Below are 27523 nucleotides of genomic sequence, written 5' to 3'. Positions count from 1 at the left end.
TGGTAGAGTTGGAGCAAGCTTTCCAAACATGGAAACTTCTTGGCAAGGAACCACAATTTTCAACTCTGATATGCCTGATTTCCTTTGTCCTACTTTGGGATGAAACCGTTGTAGAGGAACAGAGATATAGAGCCAAACAGGGAAGGCCACTGATCCTGCTCAAGAGCATAAAACTGGAAATAACAAAAGGATCCAAGGAGGTTGGAAACAGAAGAGAAGTTTACATATCAGATGTTGGTTTTGAAACTGTTTTTCTTAGCTCAAGAAGTTGGAGGCAGATACCATGTGAAGAGCCAGAAGACTGTATGTCTTTCCTGAGCAGATCTGACACTTCATATATAAATGGGGTGGTACCATTTGTGGTTGATATTTTTCCTACAATTTGGGTAAGTGTTAACATTCTTAAGGGAATCATGGAGGCACTGGATACAGAAGATGTGGCCACACTCTGTAGAGACAATGAGACATCCATTCTGCACAATCTCTGGTTATCCATTTGTGCAAATGGGACAACTGTCAGTACCAGAGGGCCTGAGTCCTGTGGCCCCCTCATCCCTGGCATTTCTGGGAGTGTGGGTAGTCACATACACATCTCCATCCCTGGGCATCTCCTGTCATCACTGCTCACCATGCAGCTGTCAGCATATTCTTTACACAACCTCCTGGCATTCCTTCTTGGCCTCCTCCTTTCATCAGCTATTACAAGAGTCACTGTGAGTCAGGTCCATGACCACAGTCTCTAAAGATTCACAGGAAAGGTCTACAATTTCATCTCCAGCAGTTTCCACAAGTTCTATGGGTTAGGATTCTAAGGAAATCTCAGGTGCAGAGACTGCTTCCCAAGTTCACTTCTGGACTTGTCTAGAACTTACTGTTCCACCATGGTACTTTTTTTGTACTCATTGTGCTTCTTGGCAACAACCTACAGAAAAGAAATTGATCTCTACCCATGTTTGCAGCAAAGCTGAATGTTCTCAAACCTTTCATGCCTGCTGGTTTAAAAATAATTTGGAACCAGGCAGATTTCAGTATCTTCGAGTCCTGTCCCAAAGTTGGTCTGGTCTGGCAGATGCCACTGCCAGCACACTAGAAAAAAGAAGCACCTTCAGAAGCTGATAAGGAGACCTACTCAGTCAAGACTCTGCCAACTCAAAGCCTTAGGTTTTGTTGTGTTGATTTCAAATTTCATTTCATTGGGATTTGACAAAATCCAGGGAATCATATCTTATTATTATTTTTTTTTTTTTTGTATTTGCTAATAGTCGCTTTGTGGCCTAAAATGTGGGCTATTTTCACGAAGTTACATGAGCCACTGAGAAAATAGTGTATTAAAGTGTTGCTAGATGAGTCTATAGCTGTTAAATCTATTTGATTTATATTTTTCAGGTCCAAAGAGTCTTTACCAAGTTTATGTCTAGATGACTTACCTAATGGTGATAGTGGTGATGGAATCACTCAGTTTTGTATTGGGGTCTACCTGATGTTTTAATTTGAGTAATCTCTCTTTTATGTAATTACTTGTAGTCACATTTAGGACATAAATATTTATTACTGTTGTGTCTTCTTGTTGGATTATTCCCTTTACCAGTATGAAGTGACCTTCTTTGTCTCATTAGCTTACTAATGTTAGAAGAATAATTTTAGCATGAAAGATGAAGACTAATTTGTTAGTATTAGGAAAATGATTTTGGCATGTGTTGTAATTGAGGACTTTATTATTCCTAGTTAAGGCCCAATCAGATTTGGGAGGTTCTTCCCATGATTTCAGGGATCCAGTTCCTTTGGAGCATAGCAAGCATGATTAATCTTGGAACCATATTTTCCTGGTGGTTTAGTCATTTCCTCCTGCTTGACAAATTATGCAAAACAAGAATGGGGACACTATTACAAGTATAGCTGAGGCCAGTAATCCAGCTATATGTGTAGAAAAGTACTTGAAAGTGTTAAGGGAAGAAATTTCTTCAGCTAAATTGCCCCAAATTTCTTCATTATCAAAAGTAGGCGTTTTGGCATTAACCATGGCCAGGATCTGAGATTGTAATTTTAAGGCATCTAAAGAAGCATTATGAAAAGAATCAAGCCCCATTAAATTTTGCCATTGAATCTCAGTGTTATCATATGGAACTCTAGTAAAATAAAAGTGAGTAATATTATAGTAGCATTGAAGTCTCTTGAGTCTGCAGTAAACCTTGTACTTGTTCCCCTAGCCATATAACAGTCTTTTAGTTGCCAGACCACACTCAGAATTTCCTGATCAATACGTACTTCAGTTTGCCAGATCTCAGTAAAATTCAGAGATGATTATCCCATCAAGATAACAATGCCAGCTATTAGCCACCAGAAAAAAATGTTTAGCACTCTTATAGGGAGTCAGGTGGCTATTGGCCTTTTGGAAATCCCAACAATTGGTCCTGGACTCTGCCATGTATTCTGATTGACACATTGTTGTAAAGTTAAGTTCTCATAGTTAACATAATACATGTTTTGTAGGCATTATATTGTACTTGAATAGATTCAGACAATAAAACAGGGATATAACATACATGTTGTGAGAATTCCTTATGAAAGAAAACATAAAGATGGGTGACTTTTTAAAAATTTAATATATTGAAAATCATGTTTCAGATCTGAAAAGGCTCTGAAGTCAGATCTATTTTCCATATTCCAGGTAATTCTGGAGCTATTTAACTTTGTCTCTTATCATTCCCAATTGTTTTACATAGAAATAGCATTCTTCCCTGACAGATTTTGCAGGATAACAGATGCCAGGGAATCTGATTGATTTCATAAAGTCAGTAGGAAATCAGTGACCTGTGCTGACTATTTTCATAGTGAATAGAGGTTCCTAATCCCATTTCTCCTGTGTTAACCCCAGTGAATGTTTTTAGCCTATGAGTAGGGGATAATGTGGGGGGGAGGGTCTCCTATGTCTGGTGTATGCTGTTATTGGAATGGGTAGGCTTTGATTGTGGGGGTAGTCAGTTTGAGGAGTAAGGAAAATTAAGGTACAGAGGCCAGTTTAATTTTTGTAGGCAGGGATAAATATGAGCCTCCCAAAGGGGAAAAAACCTCAGAAGTTAGAAGTCATCAGGGCTGTGGGACTGACACAAGTGTACATCTTAAGTCCTATTTTAAAATAACTATTGTTTTTCCTCTAAAATGTCCAGGTATGGCTGTATTTTGGTTATAACTGTTTTGCTAGGTGTTCAAGATCAAGTTGGTCAAATTGTTCCTAACTGCCATTAAGAACCAGCTGAGTGCCCAAAGAGGTCATTCGTGGGGAACTTGAGAGCAACTTCTTAGCTTTTTTCATGCAATCTAGTTGCTAGGATTGGTTAGGGCCTCCTTGATGAGGTGGCTTCTCTTGGAAGCATCAAGCATGTCTCCCTTCTACAGTGACCCTCCTCTTTGCAGCAGGTTCTCTGATTGGCTTTCCATTCTCTAGTGGTCTCATTAATCTCCCTGATCAGGGGTCATGTGACTCAGAGTTGCACAGCTCCTTAGAGAAGTTCTCTAGTTCCCTGGGTTCAGGCTGACTCATAGGGCAAGAGCCAAATATTGGTTTTCTTGGTCCTTTTCTTTTAACGTCAATGTTTAGGCCTTGACTTTAAACATCCAGTGAGCTGGTCTTACTAGTCTTAATGTAACAGTACTGGACTTTAACTTCAATGTCTATAAACTTATAGTCATTTACTCCTTATATTTAATTGGGGCCAGTATTTGTACTAGAAGTTAGCCATATATCCTATCTGTCCTGTATGTGATGGCTTATTATCTCAAATTACTAGGTTGTGTGTTCTTGAAGTAGTACCTCTATAAAACATTAACAGATGACAGTTATAAAGTTTACAAGGAAAATACAAAGTGAAATTAACGAGCATAAAAAAATGTTCAGTTTGTGTAATAGCTATCTAGAATTTGGGCTACATTATACATTATATCCATGTTTGAGATCACAGTAATCTTTGCAACAAACATCAATCTTCTGAATACAACTTTAAATGAACTTAAGTCCAGCCTATTTTGGAGCCATTCTAATATGCAATAAGGTGTGAGGCAGAGCCTTATCTCAGATAAGGTGGGGTTCTTGGTGAATTTTAGGTAAAGTGTTTTAGTTCTGAAACTGATCTTTGCCTCTATCTTGTGTCATTTTTACAAAGTTTGCATATATTGTTTCCTGAGTCTATATGAACATTAGTTGACAAAATTTAACGTTATATTTGAATTAAATAAAGGGTGAGAGAGCTTTTTAACTTACCTTGTGTGTGGAAAAGTGGCAAAATGTTTTTATGTTCCATAATATTAACCTTTAAACAGATTAGGGTCTTATTATCTTTTAGAAATACATTTAAATTTTTACCCCAGTGTTAAAAGTAACATAAGACTTAGGTTCAGTTACAGAACATTAAATGACATAAATAAATCCCCAATTAAATTTGTTACTTTTATAAGTCTAAAATTACCATTACAGACAATTTTAGTTTGGAGGACAGCAGCTTGATAAAATGTTCTTTTAAATGTCATGCTTTATTTTGTATATCTGCAAGATATGAACACATTTAATATGCAAAGAAGAGTAATAGCACCACAATTACTTTGATTTTTTTATATTAAACAAGTTTAACTTTTAAAGGTAAATTTAGACTCTAATGTAGTATACTACTCAAAAATAATGGTTATTGCTGTGTAACCAGTGAGGTACAGATCCTAATTCCTTTAAGACTAGTTGTTTTAAAAAATAAAACTTAATAGATGCAATGTTAAGAGAAATTAATGGGACCACGACTGCCCACCTGCTGCTTCCGGACCGCAGACTTGGCACCCACACCCTGTGCAGACTGCACGAGTGGCTCCCCAGCATGTTTGGAGACTGGTGCAGATATCTTGAATTATCCCTGAGGGCGTGGCCACCATCTTTGGGAGGGGCAGCTCCTGTCCTGAGATGCCTGCAGGAGACTGGAGGCCTTTTGACAAGTACCACGCTCACATCCAGATACTGAGGTCTGGGAAGTTTGAGTGGTGGATGACTGTGTAACATAGATTTTTTTTTTAATTTTTTATTTTTTATTTCTTCTTTTTAGTCTTACTCTATTTTCTTTTATTTACCTGTTTCCTCGGAGTCTCTTTCTCCCTAGTTGAGAATAGGGCTTGATATATTTGGTAATTGAATGAAGAAAAAAGAAAACTTGGAAGTAGGAACCTCAGACAACCTTGCCATTTGTAAATTTCAGACAATTTTGTTAATCTGTAATCTTAAAATTAAGATCCCCAGACTTAGAATTCAGTCATATCTGCATGAGTCATGACTGGAGGTTTCCTGACCTCAGAGATCCTTGGGGGTGCCAGACGCTTCAAGCCGCTTCCCAGGTCCCATTGGTCATTTAATGTAACTACAGGGGAAGGGGAAGGGTTAAGGGATGGGGAAGGGTTAATTTCACCTTACTCTCATTTCTGATCAGGGAACCAACTGTTAGTTTAAAAAGACCAGACCTACAAAAACTTCATAAATCAGTCAAAAGTCTTTATTCAGGAATGGAGTCATGGTTCTGATAGACCCACGTTCCTGGTGGAAAATGAGCCACTGGCCAAAGGAGAAGTTTAGGCTTATATAGGTTATACTGAGAGGTGATTTAGTGAGTATGTAAGTTAGTACATTCAGGAATTTGGGTTTGGGGATTGGGGATCAGTGGCCAGCACCTGGAGAGGATTTATCTTGGATAGTCTCTAGTGTTTCCTAGAGACTATCATTTAGAGGTTTGAGCAAACACTGTTTCCCACCAGTGGCCAGCATCTGAAAAGGATTTATCTCAAAAGAGATAAAAGCTATCAACATATGACTTTCTTTTTCACTCCCTTTCTGAGGTTCACACTATCTTGGGGTTTTTCATTTTCCATATCCAACAGCATCTGTTACAAACAACAGATAGTTGGGCCTTGTTTTTAAATTCATTCTGACAGTCTATGTCATTTAATTGGAGATTTGAGGCCATTTGCATTCAATATTATTATAGAGAGATGTTTATAAATTCCTGCCATTTTGATTTATTTATAAGGTTTAATTGGGTTCTCTTTCTCATTGTTTAGCTACTCTTCAAGTGAGATTTGTTCTTTTGTGGTTTTTTTTTTTTATTTCTTCTATGTAGAGTATTTCTTTAAGTGATTTCTGCAGAGCCAGTTTTTAGCACTCATAAATTCTTTTAGTTTTTGCTTATCTCCCAAGGTTTTTATTTCCTTATCAATTTTGAAGGATAACTTTGCTGGATACGGCAATCTTGGTTGACAGTTATTTTCTTTCTGAACTTGGAACGTAGCATTCTAAGCCCTCCTGGCTTTTAGAATTTGTACTGAAAAGTCAGAATTGATTCTGATTGGCTTACCTCTAAATGTGATCTGACATTTTTCTCTTGAGGATTTTAAAATCTATCCTTGTTCTTTGTTAGGCATTTTAATTATGTGTTGTGTAGAGGTTCTTTTTAATCTTGTCTGTTTGGGGTTCTGAATGCATTTTTGTTTTAGTCAACTTTTTCACTGTTGTGACTAAAAGATCTGACCAGAACAATTTTAGAGGAGGAAAAGTTTATTAAGGGCTCATGGTTTCAGAGGTCTCAATCTATAGACACCTAGCTCCATTCCTTGGGGCTCAAGGTGAGGCAGGACATCATGGTAGAAGTGTGTGGCAGAGGGAAGCAGCTCACATGGTGATCAGGAAGCAGACTCCATTCTCCAGTTACAAAATATATGCCCCATAGCCCCACCCCCAATGAACCACTTCCTCCAGCCACACCCCTCCTGCCTCCAACTACTACTCAGTTAATCCCATCAGGAATTAATTCACCAACTAGGTTAAGGATATGGTCCAATCTTTTCTCCTTCAAACCTTCTTGCATTATCTCACATATGAGCTTTGGGGAGACACTAAATCTAAACCATAATAATTCTGTATCTGGAAGTCCTTCTCATCCAGAGGATTGGAAACTTTTGTCATTTCCTATGTTTATCCATTTCATTAGCCTGCATCTCACAATCCCTCTCAATTCCATTGATGTTCTTTTTTTTTTTTTTTTTGCATTTATTTTTATTTGTTCTTCTTATATATACATGACCGTCAAGTATATTTTGACATGTTATACATATAAGGAGTACAACTTATTCTAATTATGATCCTCTTCTTGTAGTTGTACATATATGAAGTTTCACTGGTTGTGTATTCATATATGAACATAGGAAAGTTATGTCCATTTCATTCTATTATTGTCTTTCCTATTCCTCTTCTCCCTTCCCTTCCCTTCATTCCCCTTTGTCTAACCCAATGAATTTCTATTCTTCTCTTCCCCCCTCCAAATTTCATTGATTCTTAAATTTGTTCTCTTAATATTGTCCCAGAGTTCTTGCATATTCTGATCATGGTTGTTTTCTTTAATGCTGTCTGAATGTTCAAGGTTAGCCACTTTGTTTTCCAGCTCTGAGATACTGTCTAAAGCATGGTCTACTATAATTGGGAGACTTTATACTGAACATTTTATTTGTTATTTAGTCTTTCATTTCCACGATTCTGTTTGGTTCTTTTTCAATATCTCTACCTCTGTACTGAATTTATCCTTTATACCCTATACTGGCTGACTTAATTCATTCAGTTGTTTTAATATGTTTTGTTGGAATTCATTGATCATTTTTATAATCATTCTTTTGAATTGTTTTTTGGGTGGTAGCAGGGATTGAATTCAGGGGCACTCAACCACTGAACTGCATTCCCATCTCTACTTTCTGTTTTATTTAGTGACAAGATCTCACTGAGTTGCTTAGTGCCTCACTTTTGCTAAAGCTGACTTTGAACTCGTGATCCTCCTGCCTCAGCTTCCCGTGTCACTGGGATTACAGCCATTTGCCACCACGCTGACTTCTTCTGAATTCTTTATCTTATCTTTCATCAACTTCAATATCTTTGGGATTATTTGCTGGTGAATTACGATCTTTATCAGGTCTAATGTTACCTTGTTTCTTCATATTTCTTGAATTCCTGTGTTGAGTTTTATGCATCTGTTGGGAGGGATTCCTCTTTCACTCTTATGTGTGAATCTTTTTAGGGCACAACATCCTAGAGTGATCAAGATTGAGATCCCCCTTGTAGGTGCAGTATCTAGAGTTTGTATTGATTTTGCTTTTGCTGCAGCAGTAGATGTCTGTGAGACCTGAGGACCCACCACTAGCTGTTTCTACTTGGAGCCTGGTGATAATTTTGGGTTTTGTCTTTTCTAGTCTTTGTATTAAAATATAGCTGAAGATTGAGTGTCATTAATTTGCATGTAGAACAAGGTGTGCCATCTTTTTTGGCCCAGTTTAACTTAGCAACAGAGTCTCTACCCTGTGAACTTATAGTGCCCCTGAGGGTTCCCAGTACCTCAAAGAATAGAAGGAAATAAACAATAGCAACAACTGATGCAAACCATATACAGCATTATATAAATTCCAGGTTCCTACTCTGACATTGACAAATGTTGATTACCACACACACACACACACACACACACACACACACAAAATCCAGAAATGGTGGGGTCAACAGTTGCCAACAGCAAAAACAATAAGTAACCACGAACTAGATCTAGCATTAAAGTAAACAATAGGTGTCAACTATGTTGTGCACAGCAGTAGTAATTGTAATAACTTGAATGGTGAGGGCAGGAGTTATATAAACCAATTGGTTCTGAAAGATGATAAGAATACAGTTAATTAAGAGAAAAGAAAATGTTATAGGAAGGTATAAAAGAGTTTACAATTTCAACAAATGAACAGAGAATGCAGAAAAGATGTTGCAACTGATGATGGTTATGAGGAAGGAGTAGAAAAAATAGAAGAAACAAAGGGAGAGAGAAAAAGAGAACAAGGAAATTCAGTTATTAGGAAAAGAAAGAGAAACAAAATGAAACAAAACCAAAATATAGAAACCCAAAACCCTAACCCCCACGAGATAAGGCAAGGAAAAATAACCACATTAAAAATGAGAAAAAAGAAACAAATATGTGTATGTATATATGTCCATGAACCAATTAGCATAGCAAGAACACACACACACACACACACGCACACACACACACGAAAAAGATTCTTAATGAAAAATGAAAGAATTATCTCCACTGAGGATGGTCACTGTCTACACCCACTGTCTTTTCTTCCATTTCTTCTTGGGCTGTGTACTAAGAGAGAGGGAGAGAGCAGTGGCTGGGAGTGTTAACTCCTTTCTCTTTTTGTATTGCTCACCAAATTACCAGTTGGAGTGGCCTAGGGCTGAAGCTGGTTGAAATAATTCTCAGCTTCCCTTCTCACCAGTATAAGATAGGATAGAATGGGACGTACTGTCAGCTGGAGATTTTCGGTACAGACCAAATCAATGCACTCCCAGTGTGGGGCGACTGTAGAGTTCTATTACTGGAATTCCTAAACTGGGACTTAGGTCAAATTGTTGGGTGATGTCTGCTCTAAAGAGATTAGATCAATGCATTCCTAGAATTTGGCAGTTGCCAATCTCTGTTGGGACTCTGGATCTCAGGTGCCTCCCAGAATTCTACTCATGGGGCAGAAGAGCCAATCCTCCACATATTCTGCTGCCTAGGAACACGGCCATTCTAGACTTAGTCCTGAGTGTATTCACATGCATCTGTTCAGATTCCCAATCCCCTTTAGCTAGTCACATGAGCTCCAGACTCAAAAGAAAAGTGAGCAGGGCTTCCCAACACTTTTCTGACTTAAATTCCCCTGGGCACAATGTTCTCTGTGTGGGTTTCACTCACATTCTGCTAGGTACACCCTGGGTCACACAGTAGGTAGGTGCTTGCCAGGACAGTGTGGCAGTGTTTAGTGTGATCTCCCAGGTCAGCAGCAGCTGCTGCAGAGTCATTGTCTAAGATGACTCCTGCCTCAGCTCTCCATAGTCAGTTGAGAAACAGAGCACACTTTTCAAACCTCAATGCACAGTGCAGTCTCTAGATCAGTTGCTTTTCTGATCTCAGGTTTTTCCACACCAAATCTGTTAGGTTTCTGTCTGTATTCTCCCTCCCAGCACTGCTAACACTGCCACAATTGGCTTGGGTCGAATGTACTCTTTTTTATTTGTTTAATGTACCGAAATTTCTGAGTCTGTAAGACACTCTAACTGTCCAATATTGAATTTTAGTGAATCCTTTTTTCACCCACCTCACTGAGAAGCTGTACTCCTGTTGTTCAAATCCCAAGCCACAGAACAACTGGGAATGCAGCCTTCCTCTAATCCATCTTGAATCTCCTTGAGACTCATTTTTTTTTTTAATGGCAGAATCACTAAGATGAAATACATTAACTCCTCAAAACTAATGTTTTGAAAGAACTCATAATTATGTCCTGAAATAAGAGAACATGGTAATTATTGCCACATCCTCTTAAGTAGGACATCTCACTGGGTCTTAGGAGCAGTGCAGAGATAGGATATCTATCCATTCTCTACCATCACTATATATATATATATATATATATATATATATATATATATATATATATGTGTGTGTGTGTGTGTGTGTGTGTGTGTGTGTGTGTATATAGATATGGCTTGCCTAGAAAAGTAATTTGGTCAGTTCATTACAGAAGCTTATTTCTAAGTTTTATAGAAAGAGAAAAGGAGATTGAGGAGAATTTGGGTATAAAATTAGTAAATTCTAAGTAAGGTAGGGTCTCATGGAAAAGAGATTTAGGCTCCTTTTCCATGAATCTGCTTCTTCAGCAGGAAGGTTTTGTACTTGGAAGCCCATGGGATCAGGTAACTCCAATAAATTCATATTGTTTTAGAATAGATACCTTCTAGAACCTTTCTTTTTAAGGAAACATATATAAAATCGTTTTTCTTAATCCCCTCTTCTATGAAATTTGATCTTAACCAGCTTTTGCCAATTGCATTACATTTTAAGAATGCAATTTTAATGTTTCTTTAGGGGTTACTGAGTTGGAAAGACAGTGGCAGTAAGTATTGTGGAGACCAAAAGGGAGGAAGATTAATTCTTGGTTGGGAAAAGTTCCAGGCAGGTCAACTGGGTCTTGACTTTGGCTATGAAGAAAGCCAACCCTGGATTAAAACAAAGAAAAGAGTAAAGTATTTGAGTGAGAGAAAACAGTAATAACAAAGGCAGAATAGAGAGACTGAGTATAAGAAGGGACTATCAAGTGAGTATCAAAAAGTTAGTTTTGTAATGCCAGATATGGATGAATTGGTAAAGTGGGGACCAGCTTTAATCTCTATTCCCCGCCTTGCCAGCTTTTATAGTTTTGTTTTTCAGGGCAGGAGGTAGGAAACATTGTTTCCTTTTAATATCAAACAATTTTACATTGTCTTAGAACTCTGGGACAAGTAACAACTAACAATTTTCTCTCTCTCTTTACACTTTCACATATTATTTCTAAAAAACTTTCTAAAGAATACAGAGATCTCTGTACTATTATGATCTGTTAATTTTCTGGCTTTGTGGACATTGGTAAGCAACATTCTTGAGTGTGATTGCCAGAGGCTATGACTTGTGTTTTTAAATAGGAGAATTGATTATCTTTGAGAAAAGGCTCTGACTCAATTTATAACATCTACTGTATTTATTCTGGCTTCTTCAGGCTGCAAAGCTTTATTTAACTCTGCCCATTATATTTCACTCAAAGATTATGGCATTTTTTATTGATTTTTCTTCAACCACCATTTTGTTCATAATGTAATAAAAACCTGACATTGTGGTAGTTGACTGCTAACTGGCTTATTTCACCATTTTGCTTCTGGAGTGTAGCAATGTAGGGATATATTTGGAAAGAAACTTGACCAAAAGCACCCAGAGAGAATCATCTTTTATTGTCAGATGCTCATTAGCCTCTTTCTTGTGCTTTAAATCTAAGTTACATTTTTATGTCTCTGTGGTTTGTCAGCCTCAATTGAATCTGTGTGAATTTGAAAATTCTATCTCTAGAGCTACATCTGCTTGACAGCCATCATTTACTCATGTCCAAGGGTCTGGGTTGTGGTGGGTTTCTTCACCCCTACTCTCCCCAAGGAAGAAAACTCCCTAGAGATTTTGAGTAGCAACATATTCCTTTGCTTTGTTGTCAGATTGGAGTGTCTGTATCTTCAGTCCCTCAGGCCAGTTTTCCCAGAGGAACCTCTTATATGGAAAATAGTCCTCCCCTGCATAATTTTTCTCACCTAATAAATGATTCAGATTGGGGCTGTCAACACTATGGTGGGCACCTGACTGAAGGGAATATATGAGTGGCAGATTGCAGCAATAGGTTATGTATTTTGACCTTCAGCCAGAAATCCTAGATGAATACATTATAGCTCATTTAAGTTCTCCCCAATGCTTTATAAGGTTATTCTTCAGCATTTTTTTTAACACCAGGCCAAACTACAGTTTATTTGGAGTTAGCTACTTGTTCTAAGTCAATTAACATATCCAGTTTAAAAGTGATCAACACTGAAACAGATGGAAAATGATTCCTGTGTTGAGTGGGTAGGTCCAAGTTGATATAGGTTTTTACCTGACTTGGCTAATATGTCTGACCTATTACTTCAAAGAATGTAGTAGCAGGTGTTGATATTTTTCCAAACAGCAGTTTGGTCATGTTTGGTAGGATATGCTTAGTACAGTGTGAAATTGACATTTCAGAGCTCCAGGTTGCCATTTACAGTGACCAGTTTCTATTGATGAACTTTTTGCTTCTTTTACTTACAGTTGATTCTCAGTTTTAAATTGATTCATGCTTTTGTTTCAGGGAAGGTAGTTTGAATTCCCCTGAGTAGTTTATTCTTAGATATAATATATTTTGGAGAATGGTGTTCATTTCACTTCCATATATTTCTAAGTAAAAATATACTTTAGATTTTGAAAGTTTAGTCAATCTAGCAGTTTTCAGTAAGAAAAGATTTAATTCATTCCACACAAGCACAACCTTTCTTATTTTCAAATATATTCTAAAGAAAGGTGAGTTTAAGAATAACTGTGTCTACTTGGTATGAAGTATATCTCCCTTGTTTATATAATAAACAAAATAAACATGAATTCACTTCAAAATATTTTGGTATCATAGTATGAAACCTGTCACAATTTTTCCTTTACTGTACATGGTTCATCAACTTGGAAATTTCACATTAACAGATTATAATTTAAGAGGGCAGAGGGTACTAAGATTCCTCTTAAAACTCCTTTATGAAGTGCTTCATTGTTAATCCACCCAGAAAGATATCACTATGAGGTAAAGCAACAGAATAAAAGACAAAGGGAATAGCTATGTTTAAGAATTCTTAAATTCTAAAATTGAGCATTTCCTTCTCAGCTAACATTTGTATATGTCTTTTTAAAAAATATTTGCCAAGAATTTAGTGGGTAGAAGATAGTCTTAATATTAACTCATATAATATTATCACCCCCATTGTACAGATGAAGAACTGAGATATGAGAAATTAGGTTATTTGCTCAAGGATTCACAGCTATTTAAATGCCGAGCTAGGATTTGAAGCCAGCTTTAAAAGCATTCATTCAGACTGTCTTTTAAATCACTTACACTATGCTGTGCCTGTGTGATTTTTGAGCCTACACACCCATTTTCAGTGTTTTTTTTTTTTCATAGATAAAACCTCTTTTAGTACCAAAGGAGTGATTATAGAGATAATACAATCATTTTGGTATTCTTAGAAATCTGATATATACATCCGAGGTGTTCAGAGATTTGTACATTACAGTAGAATTTTGCATTAAAGTTGAACTCTTGAATTTCCTGAGGACATTTCTCCTGTTTCAAACCATTCCAAAGTTTTTAAATTTCTTTAATTCTCATCAAATCAAAAAATAAATAAATATTAAATAATAGCTTAACTTTTCCCCAGAGCTAGTTATGACCTATCACTTCCAGGGATGACCATTAAAGTCATCATAGAATTATTATTGGCCAAAGAAAGAAGGCTGACTGTTTACATTTTCAGAGACATCATTTGCATTGTCATCATTTTCATTTGTTTGCTCTCTTTCTTACATATATTTCTTAGTATTTCACCACTTAAAAACCTTTTCTCAAGATGCAGTAAATAAAAATCAAAAGGATATAAGCAAAAACAAGACAGAAAAATTGCATCAAAAGTTTTACATTGTTACCCCAAATTATACATTTAATATCTACTGATTAGTAATGAGTGTACTTACAATATGTATGATATTAGCAACTGAAAAAAGTAAAATAAATTTTATAGAAAAATAAAACTGTCAAAAATGAAATGACTTTTAATACCTTTAAAATATTTTATGTTACTGTTATACATTCAACTCAGACGTACTAAATGTAGTCTTATATAACTGCTGATTTATACTACTGTACAGTCTCTAGTTGATAATACTTATTTTAGACATTCACAATTTATTCAAGTATGAATGACTGTACAGGTTTAGAGAAAGATGTGAGATAATTAGTGTATTATTCTACTTGGGCTATCATAACAAAATAGTAGATAAGGTGGTTTTGACAATAGAAATTTGTTTTCTTACAGTTCTGAAGGCTATAAGTCCAAAAGGTGCCAGCAAGTTTGCTTTCTGGTAAAGCCTCTCTTCCTGGCTTGCAGGTAGCTGCCATCTTATTGTGTCCTTACCTCTATGCACATATACTCCTAGATTCTCTTCTTTTTTTTATAAGAACACCAGTCCTGTTGGATTAGGATCCTGCCCTTATGATCTCATTTGTCTTTAATTATTTCCCTCAAGTCCCTTTCTTCAAATAAAGTTGTGTTAGGGGTTAGTCTCAACATATGAATGGGGGGGACAGGTCACCACTTAGTCCATAACAATCATTATCAGTGAATATGAATGATCTGCCAGGTTCTACAAATCATATTCCTCTTATTTTTAATGTTCAACAAATGATCCTTATGAAGCAAATTAAGATTTTTTTATTTAAATTACACCACTGAAAAAAACTTAGAATATGTTTTGTAATCACATCTTTAAAATCCAGGCAAGTTTGATTCTTTCAAGAATTATTTTTTCTTTGTTTTGTTTGGTTTTTTACCTTAACCCACACATAAAGTAGATTGTACATCACCACCCAGTTCACAAGCATCCACAATAACACATGCATACCATATAACTAAAATTAGAGTTTATACACCACATACTTTATCCTCTGATAAGCATTAGTTTTATTTTTCTTATATTCTGTTTTCTCATTTAATTTTAATTTAAATCATTATTCATTAAAATGACTTGTGGATTGCTATCAAAATTTTGAAAAACTTTCCTTCATAGGAAAAATTTTTGCTTGACTAACATTATCTCAGAAAGTAACAATGTTGGTGTGTGTTCATTTCTAATAACTTCCCTAGAATATAACTCTGTATTGTATTTGTAGCGCATTTTCCTATGTGTTGGCAACTCTCAGGTACTCAAATGCTAGAAAAACACTCCCTGGAAAGTATAGCCCTTCTTTTAGAGGGGGTCTTTCCTTTTTTTTTCAAATATTGAAGCGGCTCAAATAAAATATATAGGAGTGTATCAGTCAGTTTACTATTATAACAAAATCCCTGAGCCACCTTACTTATAAAGAGAAAAAAGTTTATTTGGCTCACGGTTCTGGTGGTTCCAGTCCAAAGATCAACTAATCCCATTCCTTTAGGCCTCTCCCTAGGGTGACAGGTCATGGTAGAAGCATATGGTAAAGCAAAGTGCTTAACTCTTGAGTGAGGAAACAAGAAGATAAAGAAATGCAGGTCCATAGTCCGCTTTGGAGGAATTACTCCAGTGATCTAAAGACCTCCCACTTGGACACACTCCTAATAGAGAACAGCACCTCCCAATAGCACCACCCAGGGGACCCAAACCTTTAACACATGAGAGAGACTACCATATCAAATCATAGAAAAGAGATTTGCTATGATTGGCATTTTGAGGCTGGCCTTGAAAATGACAGTTCCATGTAAATCAGGTTTAAGTGTGCAGTGATAAAAGCAATTTAACACATACCTCAAAGTATTGTTGTCATTAAACATATTTGTTCCTTTTACATTAATTGGAGATACTCTGTTATTCAGTCTTTTCCAAAATCAGAGCCACTCTTAAGTACATCAAACAGGGTTAATTTGATATGGGGTATTTAGGTGTTGTAATGATAAAAATTCTAAAAGCTGAATTAGTATGGTGACTCATTCCAGAGAATATCAACAGTAGGATGCTGCTGAGAGGAGGAAGTATTACTGGAACCCAATAGTTAGGGATACCTGGCCAAGATGGTATTATGAAAAGAAGGACTTGCTGGGTGAATGAAGCCACAGAGAAGAGGCAGCAGCTTCAGGAGACACCATAGAAAACAGGGGAGAGGAAAAGTACTCTGGCCTCTCCCCTGCTCTCACTTTGGATGCTTTTCTAATAGCACACATTGGTCAAAACAACTAGAAACCAGAGTGAAAGAAATAGAGAAATGCAGTTCCCTGTTGTGAGAATCATACTCACCTGCCCAAACCCAAAAATGGACTCAGAGACCTGAGGTACAGCAAAAATAGCAAGACTTTAATGATGGTCTTACAAGACTGGGTGTCTGGATAAGCAGGCACACCCAGAGTGATTATAATCAGCATTTCATTCCCTAGTATGCAAGGTCCCTCCCATGGTTCCTCATTGGCTGAGTACTATGTGGTACACACTCTTCCCAAATGGTCACCTAGGTTTTATTGTCTCCTGTTGGATTTTTTAAAGAAACATGCCCTTAGTTGATCCTACCTGCATTTGTTCTCTTGTGGCAGGAAAGTCTTCTTTGGGTGAATGCATTTTGACATCTACACAGTGCTTCTTTACTATTTTTTATTATTAAAATCTTTTTTTAATTTAAAGACTGCATTTTGATTCATTGTACACAAATGGGGTACAACTTTTCATTTCTATGGTTGTACATATTGTAGGACCCACACCATTCATGTAATCATTCATATACTAAGGTAATACTGTCTATCTCAGTCTACTATTTTTCCTTTTTCCACCCCCTTCCACCCCATTTTCCTCTACACCTTCCAAAGTTCCTTCATTCTTCTCTTCTCCCTGTCATCACCCCTCCATTATATATTGTCATGCACTTATCAGAGAAAACATTCAGACTTTGGTTTTCTGGGCTTGACCTATTTCACTTAGCATATTTTTTTCCAACTTCATCCATTTACCAGCAAATGCCATAATTATTCTTCTTTATGACTGAGTAATATTCCATTGTATATATATACCACAGTTTCTTTATCCATTCATCAATTGAAGGGCATCTAGGTTGGTTCCACAATCTAGCTATTGTGAATTGAGCTGCTATGAACATTGATGTGGCTGTATCACTGTACTATACTGATTCTGAGTCCTTTGGGTATAAACCGAGGAGTGGGATAGCTGGGTCAAATGGTGGATCCATTCCATACTTTCTGAAGAATCTCCATACTGCTTTCCAGAGTGGCTACACCAGTTTGCAACTCCACCAGCAATGTACGAGGGTGCCTTTTCCCCCACATCCATGCCGACATTTTTAATTTTTATTTATTTATTTATTTATTTTTTAATTGTATACAATGTGATACATGTGTTTCTCTATTTGTACATAGAGTCAAGGCATACCATTTGTGTAATCATACGTTTACATAGGGCAATGATGTTTATTTTTTTTTCCCTTCCCCCCACCCCTCCCACCCCTTATTTCCCTCTATACAGTCCTTCTTTCCTTCTTTCTTACCGCTCTCCTTATCCCTAACGCTAAACCTAACCCTAAACCTAATGCTAACCCCTCCCACCCCCCATTATATGTCCTCATCCGCTTATCAGCGAGATCATTTGTCCTTTAGTTTTTTGAGATTGGCTTATCTCACTTAGCATGATATTCTCCAATTTCGTCCATTTGCCTACAAATGCCATAGTTTTATCATTCTTCATTGCGGAGTAATATTCCATTGTATAAATATGCCACAGTTTCTTTATCCATTCATCAACTGAAGGGCATCTAGGTTGGTTCCACAATCTGGCTATGGTGAATTGAGCAGCAATGAACATTGATGTGGCTGTATCTCTGTAGTATGCTGATTTTAAGTCTTTTGGGTATAGGCCAAGGAGTGGGATAGCTGGGTCAAATGGTGTTTCCATTCCAAGCTTTCTGAGGAATCTCACACTGCTTTCCAGAGTGGCTGCACTAATTTGCAACCCCACCAGCAATGTATGAGTGTTCCTTTTTCACCACATCCTCGCCAACACCTATTGTTGCTTGTATTCTTGATAATCGCCATTCTAATTGGGGTGAGATGAAATCTTAGGGTAGTTTTGATTTGCATTTCCCTTATTACTAGGGATGTTGTACATTTCTTCATATATCTGTTGATTACTTGCACATCTTCTTCTGTGAAGTGTCTGTTCATTTCCTTAGACCATTTGTTGATTGGATTATTTGTATTCTTCGTGTAGAGTTTTTTGAGTTCTTTATAGATTCTGGAAAATAGCGCTCTATCTGAGGTATGGTTGGCAAAGATATTCTCCCACTCCGTAGGCTCTCTCTTCACATTTCTGATAGTTTCCTTTGCTGAGAGAAAGCTTTTTGGTTTGAATCTATCCCAGTTGTTGATTCTTGCTTTTATTCTTGTGCTATGGAGTCCTGTTAAGGAAGTCTGATCCTAAGCCAACAAGTTGAAGATTTGGACCTACTTTTTCTTCTATAAGATGCAGGGTCTCTGGTCTGATTCTGAGGTCCTTGATCCATTTTGAGTTGAGTTTTGTGTAGGGTGAGAGATAGGGGTTTAATTTCATTCTATTGCATATGGTTTCCAGTTTTCCCAGCACCATTTGTTGAAGAAGCTATCTTTTCTCCATTGCATATTTTTGGCCCCTTTGTCTAGTATGAGAAAATTGTATTTATTTGGGTTTGTGTCCATGTCCTCTATTCTGTACCATTGATCTACCTGTCTATTTTGGTACCAATACCATGCCGTTTTTGTTACTATTGCTTTGTAGTAGAGTTGAAGATCTGGTATTGCAATACCCCTGCTTCGCTCTTGCTACTGAGGATTGCTTTAGCTATTCTAGGTTTTTTATTCTTTCAGATGAATTTCATCATTGCTTGCTCTATTTCTGCAAGGTACATCATTGGGATTTTAATTGGAATTGCATTGAATCTGTATAGCACTTTAGGTAGTATAGCCATTTTGACGATATTAATTCTGCCTATCCAGGAACATGGGAGATCTTTCCATCTTCTAAGGTTTTCTTTAATTTCTTTCTTTAGTGTTCTGTAGTTCTCATTGTAGAGGTCTTTCACCTCTTTTGTGAGATTGATTCCCAAGTATTTTATTTTTTTCGATGCTATTGTGAATGGGCTCGTTTTCCTAATTTCTCTTTCTGAAGATTCATCACTTATGTATAAAAATGCATTGGATTTATGAGCATTGATCTTGTAACCTGCTACTTTACTGAATTCACTTATGAGTTCTAAAATTTTTCTGGTGGAATTTCCAGGTTCCTCTAAATATATAATCATGTCATCAGCGAACAGGGATAGTTTGAGTTCTTCTTTTCCTATTCATATCCCTTTAATTTCTTTGGTTTGTCTGATTGCTCTGGCTAGAGTCTCAAGGACGATGTTGAATAGAAGTGGTGAAAGAGGGCATCCCTGCCTTGTTCCAGATTTTAGGGGGAACACTTTCAGTTTTTCACCATTTAGAATGATATTAGCCATGGGCTTAGCGTAGATTGCCTTTATAATGTTAAGGAATGTTCCCACTACCCCAATTTTTTCTAGTGTTTTGAGCATGAAGGGATGCTGTATTTTATCAAATGCTTTTTCTGCATCTATTGAAATAATCATGTGATTCTTAACTTTAAGTCTGTTGATATGGTGAATGACATTATTGATTTCCGAATGTTGAACCAACCTTGCATCCCTGGGATAAAACCCACTTGATCGTGGTGCACTATCTTTTTAATATATATTTGTATGCGATTTGCTAAAATTTTGTTAAGAATTTTTGCGTCGATGTTCATTAAGGATATTGGTCTGAAATTTTCTTTCCTTGATGTGTCTCTGTCTGGTTTAGGTATCAGGGTGATATTGGCTTCATAGAACGAGTTTGGGAGGGTTCCCTCCTCTTCTATTTCATGGAATAGTTTGAGGAGTATTGGAATGAGCTCTTCTTTAAAGGTTTTGTAGAACTCAGCTGAGAACCCATCTGGTCCTGGACTTTTCTTTGTTGGTAGGCTTTTGATGACCTCTTCTATTTCATTGCTTGAAATTGGTTTATTTAAGTTGTGTATGTCCTCCTCGTTCAGTTTAGGTAATTCATATGTCTCTAGAAATTTGTTGGTGTCTTCGAGGTTTTCTGTTTTGTTGGAGTATAGATTTTCAAAATAGCTTCTAATTATGTTTTGTATTTCACTCGTGTCTGTTGTGATGTTTCCTTGTTCATTCCGAATTTTAGTAATTTGAGTTTTCTCCCTCTTTCTCTTTGTTAGTGTGGATAAGGGTTTATCAATTTTATTTATTTTTTCAAAGAACCAACTATTTATTTTGTTAATTTTTCCGATTGTTTCTTTTGTTTCGATTTTGTTGATTTCGGCTCTGATTTTAACTATTTCCTGTCTTCTACTACTTTTGGTATTGATCTGCTCTTCTTTTTCTAGGGCTTTGAGCTGTAGTGTTAAGTCGTTTATTTAAGTTGTGTATTTGTTGATTTCTACTTCTTTTTTTGAATGCGCCCCATGAAATAAATCTTCCTCTAAGTACTGCTTTCATAGTGTCCCAGAGATTTTGATATGATGAGTCTTTGTTCTCGTTTACTTCTAAGAATTTTTTTATTTCCCTCCTGATGTCTTCTGTTATCCATTCATTATATAATAGTGTATTATTTAATCTCCAGGTATTGGAGAAGTTTCTGTTTTTTATTCTGTCATTTATTTCTAATTTCAATCCATTATGATCTGATAGAGTACAAGGTAGTATCTCTATCTTCTTGTATTTGCTAACAGTAGCTTTGTGGCATAAAATATGGTCTATTTTAGAGAAGGATCCATGTGCTGCTGAGAAGAAAGTGTATTCGTTCTTTGTTGGATGGTATATTCTATATATGTCCGTTAAGTCTAAATTGTTGATTGTGTTGTTGAGATCTGTAGTTTCTTTATTCAATTTTTATTTGGACGATCTATCCAGTGGTGAGAGAGGTGTGTTAAAATCACCTAGTATTATTGTGTTGTGGTCTATTTGATTTCTGGAATTGAGAAGGATTTGTTTGACGTACGTGGATGAGCCAATGTTCGGGGCATAGATATTTATGATTGTTATGTCTTGCTGATTTATGCTTCCCTTAAGCAGCATGTAATGTCCTTCTTTATCCCTTCTGACTAGTTTTGGTTTGAAGTCCACATTATCTGAAATGAGGATGGATACTCCAGCTTTTTTGCTGTGTCCGTGTGCATGGTATGTTTTTCCCCATCCTTTCACCTTTAGTCTATGGGTGTCTCTTTCTATGAGATGAGTCTCTTGCAGGCAGCATATTGTTGGAATTTTCTTTTTAATCCAATCTGCCAGTCTGTGTCTTTTGATTGATGAATTCAGGCCATTGACATTCAGGGTTATTATTGTGATATGATTTGTATTCCCAGTCAATTGACTCATATTTGTTTTTGACATGATTTGGTTTCTCCTTTATTTGGCTATTCCTTTAGGCTAGCACCTCCTGTTGCTGATTTGCATCGTTGTTTTTCATCTCTTCCTCATGGAATATTTGCTGAGAATGTTCTGTAATGCTGGCTTTCTTTTTGTAAATTCCTTTAGCTTTTGTTTATCATGGAAGGATCTTATTTCATCGTCAAATTTGAAGGTAAGTTTTGCTGGGTATAAGATTCTTGGTTGGCATCCGTTTTCTTTCAGGGCTTGGTATATGTTGTTCCAGGCCCTTCTAGCTTTTAGGGTCTGGATTGAAAAATCTGCTGATATTCTTATTGGTTTCCCCCTGAATGTAATTTGGTTCTTTTCTCTCGCGGCCTTTAAAATCCTGTCTTTATTTTGTATGTTAGGTATTTTCATAATAATGTGCCTTGGTGTGGGTCTCTTGTAATTTTGTATGTTTGGAGTTCTATAAGCCTCTTGTACTTGGTTTTCCATTTCATTCTTCAGATTTGGGAAATTTTCTGTTATTATTTCATTGAATAGATTGTTCATTCCTTTGGTTTGTTTCTCTAAGCCTTCCTCAATCCCAATAATTCTTAAATTTGGCCTTTTCATGATATCCCATAATTCTTGTAGATTCTGTTCATGATTTCTTACCATCTTTTCTGTTTGGCCAACTTTGCTTTCAAGATTAAATACTTTGTCTTCAATGTCTGAGGTTCTGTCTTCCAGGTGTTCTATCCTATTGGTTATGCTTTCTATGGAGTTTTTAACTTGGTTTATTGTTTCCTTCATTTCAAGTATTTCAGTTTGGTTTTTTTTCAGTATCTCTCTTTATTGAAATGATCTCTTGCTTCCCGTATTTGCTCTTTTAACTGTTAATTGGTGCGATCATTTAATGCCTGCATTTGCTCTTTCATCTCCTCCTTCAATGCCTGCATTTGCTCTTTCATCTCCTCATTAGCTTCCCTGATCATTTTAATTACGTACATTCTGAACTCCCTTTCTGACATTTCTTCTGCTGTGCTGTCATTGGGTTTTATTGATGTAGTATCTAGGTTTGTTTGGGACATTTTCTTCCCTTGTTTTCTCATATTGGTCAGCTGTCAGTGGGACCCTGAGCTATTGCAGTTTTCTGCTATTGGCTTATAGTGTCCCGGTAGATTTCCAGTGTATCACCTCCCAGCCTTCAGTAGCCTGATGTCTTGGAGGAATCTGATAAAGCAGCTCATCCGAAGAAAACTGCCCCTAGCCCCCTACTGGTTCCACGGTTTGGAACTAACTCTGTGCGGAAATGCTCTCACTGTGGGCCTGCACCATGCAGCTGGCTGTGTGGGAGGAGCCCACTGCCGGAGTGTGGAAGGCTACCTTGGGAAGACTCTAGCTGCCCTGCCCGGCTCCGATAAGTCACCTCTATCTGGGCCTGCCACCCGGGCCGAGCTTTACCCAGTGGGCAGACTCAACTGTGGCTCTATTTCAGTCCGAGTCTCTCAACTCCTTCTTAACTCCTGGGTTCTGGAGCGACTGGGGGTGCAGTCTCCCTCTAGGCCGCCATCTTGGATCGCCCCGTGAAGAGAGCCTGCAGCCGGAGTGGGCAGAGCCGCCTGAAGAGGTCTCTGACTGCCCTGCCCTGATCCCAGAGGCTGCTTGCAGATCGAAGCTCTCCGTTGGTTCGGGGACTTGTGGCTGGTTCTATGTAGAAAACCTCTCACTGGGCGGTCTGGTCTGAGAAGCTAGCCTTGGAAGGCACCTCCCACTGCAGGGGTCCAGGCTACTTGGGGAGGTCTCTGGCTGCCCTATCCTGGTCCCTGAAGCTGCTTGTGTGCCGGAGTACGTTGCGCTGCACTGGCTCCGGACTCGGAGCTTGTTCTGGTCAGAAAGGCTCTCACTAGCGGGCCAGTTCCGTTCTGAGAACCTGGAGAAGCTGGCTGTGTGGGCGGGGCCCACCGCCGGAGTGCGCAGGGCTGCCTGTGGAAGACTCTAGCTGCCCTGCCCAGCTCCGATAAGCCACCTCTATCTGGGCCTGCCACCCAGGCCGAGCTTTACCCAGTGGGCAGACTCAACTGTGGCTCTATTTCAGTCCGAGTCTCTCAATGCCTCCCCTTCTTAACTCCTGGGTTCTGGAGCGACTGGGGGTGCAGTCTCCCTCTAGGCCGCCATCTTGGATTGCCCCGACATTTATTTTTGCTTGTGTTCTTGATAATAGCCATTCTAATTGGAGTTAGAAGAAATCTTAGGGTGGTTTTAATTTGCATTTCTCTAATTACTAGGGATGATGAGCACTTTTTCATATACTTGTTGATCACCTGTAGATATTCTGTGAAGTGTCTGCCCAGTTCCTTACCCATATATTGATTGGGTTCTTTGTATTTTTGGTGTAAAGTTTTTTAAGTTCTTTATAAACTTTGGAGATGAGTGCTCTGTCTGAAGTGTGTGTGTGGAAAAGATTTTCTCCCACTCTGTAGGCTCTCTTTTCACATTATTGATTGTTTCCTGTGCTGAGAAAAAACTTATTAGTTTGAATCTATCCCATTTATTGATTCTTTTATTTCTTACACTATGGGGGTCTTGTTAAGGAAGTCTGGTCCTAAACCTACGTGATGGAGATTTGGGCCTACTTTTTCTTCTATTTGGTGAAGGGTCTCAGGTCTAATTCCTAGATCCTTGATCCATTTTGAATTGAATTTTGTACAGAGTGAGAGATAGGGGTTTAATTTCATTTTACTGCATATGAATTTCCAGTTTTCCCAGCACCATTTGTGGAACAGGCTATCTTTTCTCCATTGTAAGTTTTTGGTACCTTTGTCTAGTATTAGGTTACTGTACTTATGTGGGTATGTCTCCATGATCTACCTATTTTGGTTCCAGTACCATGACATTTTTGTTACTATTGCTCTATTGTAGAGTTTAAGTTCTGGTATAGAACTCTTCCTGCACTCTTCCTGCCCAGGATTGCTTTGGCTATTCTGGGTCTTTTGTTCTTCCAGATGAATTTCATGATTGCTTTTTCTGTTTCTATGAGAAATGTCATAGGGATTTTAATTGGAATTGCATTAAATCTGTATAGTGCCTTTGGAAGTATGGCTACTTTGATAATATTAATTCTGTCTTTCCAAGGACATGGGAGATCTTTCCATCTTCTAAGGTCTTCTTCAATTTCTTTCTTCAATGTTTTGTAGTTTTCATTGTAGAGATCTTTCACCTCTTTGGTTAGATTGATTCCCAAGAATTTTAATTTTTTTGAGGCTATTGCGAATGGAGTTGTTTTCCTCATTTCCCTTTCAGATGTTTCATTGCTTATGTATAAAAATGCTTTAGATTTATGTGTGTTGATTTTATATCCTGCTATTTTGCTGAATTCATTGATGAGGTCTAGAAGTTTTCTGGAGGAGTTTTCTGTATCCTCTAAATACAGAATCATGTCATCAGCAAATAATGACAGCTTGAGTTCCTCTTTTCCTATTTGTATTGCTTTAATTTCTTTAGTCTGTCTAATTGCTCTGGCTAGTATTTCAAGGACGATGTTGAATAGAAGTGGTGAAAGAGGGCATCCCTGTCTTGTTCTAATTTTTAAAGGGAATGCTTTCAGTTTTCTTCATTAAGAATGATGTTGGCCATGGGCTTAAGCATACATAGCCTTTACAATGTTCAGGTATGTTCCTACTATCCCTATTTTTCCTAGTGTTTTGAGCATGAAGGGGTGTTGTATTTTGACGAATGCTTTTTCTGCATCAATTGAAATAACCATATGATCCTTATCCTTAAGTCTATCGACATGATGGATTACATTTATTGATTTATGGATGTTGAACCAACCTTGCATTCCCAGGATGAACCCCACCTGATCATGGTGCACTATCTTCTTAATATGTTTTTGGATGTGATTTGTCAGTATTTTATTAAGGATCTTGCATCTATATTCATCAAGGATATTGGTCTAAAATTTTCTTTCCTTGATGTTTCTTTGCCTGGTTTGGGTATGAGGGTGATATTAGCTTCATAGGGTCCGCAGACTGACCACAGACGGCCAGTGGAGCACCAGCTGCCTACTGTTGCCTGGAAGTTCACTGTCACAGTACCTGCAGGTTTGGTTACACATGGCTGCTGCCATTTTGAGACAATAGCCAGGACTTGTAGGACCCCTGACCAGACTCACTGAGCCATCTCCAGGATCCCTCAGCCTGACTGATCACTCCCTGCCTCTGGGGACTTCACATCGATTGACTGCTCCCTGCCACCAGGACCCGCAGACTGACTGACTGTACCCTACCACCAGGACCCCCAGACTGACTGATTGCACCCCACCTCCAGGATCCCAAAACCAGACTGACAACAGCCCACATCCAGGACCCCTGCCCAATCAGCCACACCCCGCCTCTGGGACCTCCAGCCAACCATGCCCACACCCTGTGCTGCAGCTCCGCATTTGCCAGCACATTTGGAAACCAGAGCAGTCATCTTGGATAATCCTGGAAGCCATATCTCCCATCTTTAGATGGGGTAAATCTCATCCTGTGACACCTGCTGGAGACTGGAAGCTCATTGTCAGGTACCTCTCATATATCAGGCTACTGAAGACTGGGAAGTTTGAATACTATATGACTGTTATAGTGTAGATTTTCTTTGCTCTAAAGAAGCTTTTTAGTTTGATTCCATCCCATTTGTTGATTCTTAATTTTACTTCTTCCACTTTAGAAGTCTGGTTAAGGGAAGTCAGTTCCTAAGGTGACATTATGTAGATTCAGGCCTAGTTTTTGTTCTGTTAGGTCAGGGTCTCTGGTCTGATGCCTAAGTCCTTGATCCATGTTGAGTTTTGTGCAGGGTGAGAGACAGGGGTGTATTTTCATTTTGCTACACATGGATTTCCAGTTTTCACACTACCATTTGTTGAAAAGACTATCTTTTCTCCAGTGTATTTTTTGGTGCCTTTGTCTAGCATGAGATAACTGTACTGATTTTCATTTATCTCTTTATCTTCTCTTCTGTACCATTGGCCTATGTGTCTGTTTTGGTGCCAATACCATACTGTTTTTGTTACTATGGCTCTGTGGTATAATTTAAGTTCTGGTATTATGATGCCTCTTGCTTCACTTTTCTTGGTAAGGATTGATGTTCTTATTTTTCCAAATGCATTTCATGATTACTTTTTCTAGTTCTATGAAGAATGTCATTAGGATTTTAATAGGAATTGCATTAAATCTACATAGTGCTTGGGTTACTACCATTTTGACAATGTTAATTCTGCCAAAACAAGGACATGGGAATTCTTTCCATCTTCTAAGTTCTTCTTCAATTTTTTTTTAGTGTTCTGAAGTTTTCATTGTAGAGGTCTTTCACCTCTTTTGTTAGATCGATTCCCAAATATTTTATTTTTTTGAGGTTATTATGTATGGGGTAGTTTTCCTAATTTCTCTTTCAGTGGATTCATCAGTGACTTATAGAAATGCATTTGATTTATGGGTGTTAATTTTACATCCCATTACTTTGCTGAATTAATTTATGACCTCTAGAAGTTTTCCAGTGAAATTTTTGGATTCTCTAAATATAGAATCATGTCATCAGCAAATAGGGCTATTTTGAGTTCTTTTTTTCCTTTTCCTATCCCTTTAATTTCTTTCTTCTGTTTAATTGCTCTGGCTAGAGTTTCAAGGACAATGTTGAATAGAAGTGGTGAAAGAGGACATCTTTGTATTGTTCTGGTTTTTAGAGGGCATGCTTTCAATTTTTCTCCATTTAGAATGATGTTGGACTAGGGTTTAGCATAGATAATTTTTACAATGTTGATGTATGTTCCTACTATCCCTAGTTTTTTTAGTGTTTTGAACATAAAGGAGTGCTGTATTTTGTCAAATGCTTTTTCTTCATCTATTGAGAT

The 27523-nt window shown here is 37.6% G+C and overlaps 1 protein-coding gene and 1 pseudogene across 1 annotated transcript in view; one reads left to right on the top strand and one right to left on the bottom strand.

Moving 5' to 3' along the window:
• The window catches only part of Gstcd (glutathione S-transferase C-terminal domain containing), a 175621-nt gene that overhangs the window by 66331 nt on the left and 81767 nt on the right, over positions 1–27523 (top strand). The gene's annotated exons all lie outside the window — the stretch shown is intronic.
• Positions 333–26106, bottom strand: LOC124994783 (E3 ubiquitin-protein ligase RNF4-like; annotated as a pseudogene).

This window comes from Sciurus carolinensis, chromosome 10, assembly GCF_902686445.1.
Source record: "Sciurus carolinensis chromosome 10, mSciCar1.2, whole genome shotgun sequence".
NCBI lineage: Eukaryota > Metazoa > Chordata > Mammalia > Rodentia > Sciuridae > Sciurus > Sciurus carolinensis.
Note: the sequence above shows the minus strand (reverse complement) of the source record. Positions and strands in the feature narration are given on the sequence as shown.